Source organism: Branchiostoma floridae, chromosome 18 (genome assembly GCF_000003815.2).
Source record: "Branchiostoma floridae strain S238N-H82 chromosome 18, Bfl_VNyyK, whole genome shotgun sequence".
In the NCBI taxonomy this organism is placed as follows: Eukaryota; Metazoa; Chordata; class Leptocardii; order Amphioxiformes; family Branchiostomatidae; genus Branchiostoma; species Branchiostoma floridae.
Genome location: NC_049996.1, coordinates 10,234,404 through 10,238,617, shown reverse-complemented (window position 1 = coordinate 10,238,617; position 4,214 = coordinate 10,234,404). Strand labels below are relative to the sequence as shown.

Genomic DNA, 4,214 nt, shown 5'->3' with positions numbered 1-4,214 from the left:
GATTGGAACCTTGACCTGTCCTTGGTGCTGAATTACCTAGCTAGTTCTGCTGCACTCTTATGTACTTGTTCTACATAGTACGTTGAATTTCTCGAACATACATGGAAATGGACACTAAATAGAGCCCATGCTACCAGTAAGTAATTTATTTCATCGGAACAATTTTATGCAGCAAAGAAACTTTGTAGCGTGAAAATTTGAAGTGAGAACTCCACAAAAGTTACGACGCTCCCATATATGGGGATGGGAGGTGGACGATATTCCAGATGCCCTGTCGAATGTTTTTCGAAGAACATCAAGATTCTTTAGATGGCGTGACGTTGTGTTTATGTTTCGAATGTTCTAAGATCGGACCGTTACATCTTGTTATGTCCCTTCGTGATATTTGAACGTGATTTTGACGAAGGAGCAAAAGTTTAGGTTTGATTCTTTCTCCGTTGTTTTGGTTTTGCACGTCTGGCTTAACTGCTGAAACCTAGCTTCAGCGTAACGTTGTATGTCCCAAAGCGAACTGACAGACAGACTCTACTGACTCTACTCAGTCAGCTGATGGAAAGTTTAATTTTGCTGTTTAAAATTGATTCTTAGAAAGGTAAGTACAGCCAGGAAAAGTTTAAGACATGTCAAAAAGCAAGTTAGTATGCATGAGCCCAATGCGAATATTTTGTTAACAAACACAGTGCAGTTATACACTGGTGCAACTAATATGACTCCCTGATTTATGTGTAATGTTTAAAAAACTTTAAATCATGTGTGTTGATGTAGGCACTTTCAATGGATGAAATATCCTTAATCTTGGTCAGGCAACCAAGAGGATGGGCATTAAGTGTATCACACTCTGGAGACAACAGACTTGCAGGTGAGATTGTTGTGTGTCTGTAAATATTATTTCATTGCATCTCACTTTAGATTTGCACAATTTGTATTTTACACCAGTTTCTCACACAATTGCTTCCTTATTTAGGGCCACTAGGTTCAAAATTCAGTATAGTTCCAGCTTTCATGGCAAGAGAAAGTGTCCGCCAACATCATCAAAGTTTTTCTATGTTCAAACTGTTCAGTGGTTACACTGCAGATGTCATTTCATACCCTCACGTACTGTAATCATGGAAGCAATATACAAACCTCATGGGTTTCTTCCCTTTCAGGCAAATTTTCACTTCAAGTTCAAGACAAATGTCATCAGACAATTGTCAGAAAAAATGCAATTGCTCTGCTCGACTCATACATACTTATCCACATCTGTGCCATTCCCACAGGCAGAATTCTGTCTGGGGTTCTGTTTCAATCTTTGGAAAACTTCTGTGCTCACAATTGATGGTAGGGCCAATGTGTGTTAGCTTTGGTGTTCTTGAGATTTAGTAAAGAAAATATGAATGTTGTAATATTTGATCTTTTACTGTACTTCTTCTCCAGAATCTTGATGGTGCCAGAGTGTGGGTGTTTTGTCTGCAATATGACAACATGAAATCTTAGCAGAACTGAAGTGACTGCATGAAGAAGAGTTATGAATGCTGAGATGTGCACAACAAAATTCTCAACACCCTGAATCTTGAGTATTGGGTATATCAGGTATGTGCAGGCACTGAAAGTCTATAATTCATGTCTTGCCTACATGGCAAAACCTATCATTAATGCCCCCCCCCCACACACACAATGCCTAATCAAAGTGCTAAAAGTTCAAAATTGCCAGTTCATAACTATCATAGGAGAACTTATTCAAATACCCACACTTCTGCTTAATGCACAAAAGTCCTGGAATCATCACTTTTCATCATCATAGTGTAACATTCTCTCTTCATTGAGGAACCCCTTCCTTGACTTAGCGTTAGGTCAAAGTTTGTCCCTCTGGCTCATGCTTGCTTGTCATGTTTGTCTTTTCCAGGCTCTGTACATGTGTCCATGTTACTCATGTGTCCTGCCCAGCTGTTTACCACAGTGATGATATCTGCTTCATAAGTCACATTTCTGAATGTAAGGCCCGATAAAGATTATAGTTTTGTAGATTATAGCCCCTAAAATCCACCCTGATAATCTGTTTACCTCATATTGTCAACAGGAAAGCCAGAATCCCAGACTGGTGATTGTGATCAGTCACTCAACAGGTTCCTGAGACCCCTTTGAGGCAGTGTCCTGCACAAGTCAATGGTATGATCAGATTTCTTTCAAACTGAAAATTTTTGGAGCTAATATCTATAGCACAGTGTTCACAATAGATGGGCATATTGCATGTAACCTAGGGTTGATGCATTTACAATGGCTAAACAAATATGCCCCAAACCATGCAACAAATTATTTGTCATCAGTATCTACTACAGGTATATTACAGGAGGTTTTGATGTTGCTTTACTTGAAAATGTGATAAAGTCATATTTATTTTTACTCCGCGTACCGTAGGTACGCTCGGGAGTAAAAATACTGTTTTCATACTCGTCTGTTTCTTTCTTTCTTTCTCCTGTCGCGATCGTTAAAGTGATTCCTCTCCGTCGTTCCTGCACCGAATGACCTGAAATTTGGCACAAAGGTAGAGTGGGCCAATACTCAGATGCTTTTTTCTCCTTTTTTTGATAGATACCTTTAAAATGATTTTATGGATGTTTTTAGGTCCATTTCTGACCATGACTATATATTCTTGCCTCCCGTGCCAAGGTACTCAGTCCAAATGACCTGTAATTTGGTATGATACTGCGGGAGATAGTTATTAAAAGAACCAAGCTATCATTTTTGGCCCAAAATCACTTCATAATGATCTATAAGCCGGTTTGGCGGGGTATCTACGTGTATTTTCATGCGTTTCACGCGTTTCGCGCGTGTCACCATATATGGTCACGTCCCGCGAGTGACGTAATGTGGTGCAGCTGTGAGTTGTGCCTAAATGTAATTACCGCGTCACCAATACGCGCGGCACTTAGCGGAAGCGATGACCTGATTGGGTACAGCAAATGAGGAAGTGTCTTTCAAATTAGCAGCTTAACCATACCAGGAGAGCATGTCGTCGGGGAAGAAATTTGTTAAAAGTAAGTAAAAAATCGTACTGTTTAACTTAAAATTGGCTACAATGCACAAACACAGTAACAAATTTGGGTAGCTTGTCGTCCTTATTGTGTAGTTTTTGTACGTTTAATTAACGCACGTTTAGAGTGTCGGGTTTAGCGATACAGCAGGGCGTGCAGAATGGCGCGGTCAGTGGTACATGAAACTACACAAAGGAAATACTAATCATTGTATTGTACTCTATTTTCTACTAGTCTCCAAGCAGACCCTACGGTGCCTTAGAAATAGTATCAAAGCTGGCAAGGGACTTAGTGTAGCCCTTTGGCCGGCTATCTCCGCCGGCTATGCTCCTTTGCCAGCTTTTATATTATCTCTAAGGCACCGATGGGTCTGCTTATTGGAGACTATTTTCTACTGGATGAAGAGGATACACCACCAGTTGTGCAGACACATGGGATTGTGCCTTGATAGAAGGTGTCAATTTGACAGTGCTAAATTTATTATTGGCCGGGTGCTGAAACTCTGGCCTGTCAGAGGGTACAATAGTCAACCGGCCACAAGTGGCACCAACAGACACCAAGCAGAGGATAGCAAAGTCAAGTGCAAGAAGTGTTCCCACATACATTATGAAATTATGACAGAAACACCATCGAATGACCTGAAGTTTGGCACAAAGGTAGAGTGGGCCAATACCCAGACCCGATTTTTTCTGTTTTTTTTATAGATACCTTAAAAATGATTTTATGGATGTTTTTAGGTGGTGTTCTGACCGAACTGTATAATTGTGCCTCCTGTGCCCAGGTATTAAGCCCAATGGACCCGAAATTTGGTATGATAGTGCATGAGATATTTACTAAAAGGACCCCGATATCATTAGACTGGGTACCATTCTCCGCGGTCGGCTTTGGGGTGTTTTACCCGGCACCGACCTGCTTCTGTCAGTCTGTCTGATTAGCTGCCCTTTGAGATTTTGCCGATAGAGCTTGTAGCCGGCCTTTTGAGTTTACCCCGACTTTCTTTCTTGAAGAACAACGGTGTCTTCTTTGTTAATGTGTGAATCACTAGCATACTGTTTGCGTGTTGTAATCAAGAAATGAAAGTGTGATTACTGTACAGTACTAGTATGAAAGAACCGTAATTCCGAGTCATTCTCAAACTGGATCTTTTTTTTTTCAAATTCAATTTTGGAACAGTCCATTTTCGCAAGGAGGAGCGGAGTA

At 40.6% G+C, this 4,214-nt stretch overlaps 1 long non-coding RNA gene across 1 annotated transcript; it reads left to right on the top strand.

Moving 5' to 3' along the window:
- Window positions 1-236: 236 nt before the first annotated feature.
- Window positions 237-2,342, top strand: LOC118405271. Its single transcript, XR_004829868.1, has 4 exons — window positions 237-420; window positions 766-859; window positions 1,417-1,572; window positions 2,060-2,342. It is a non-coding gene; the product is annotated as an uncharacterized LOC118405271 (long non-coding RNA).
- Window positions 2,343-4,214: the final 1,872 nt, after the last annotated feature.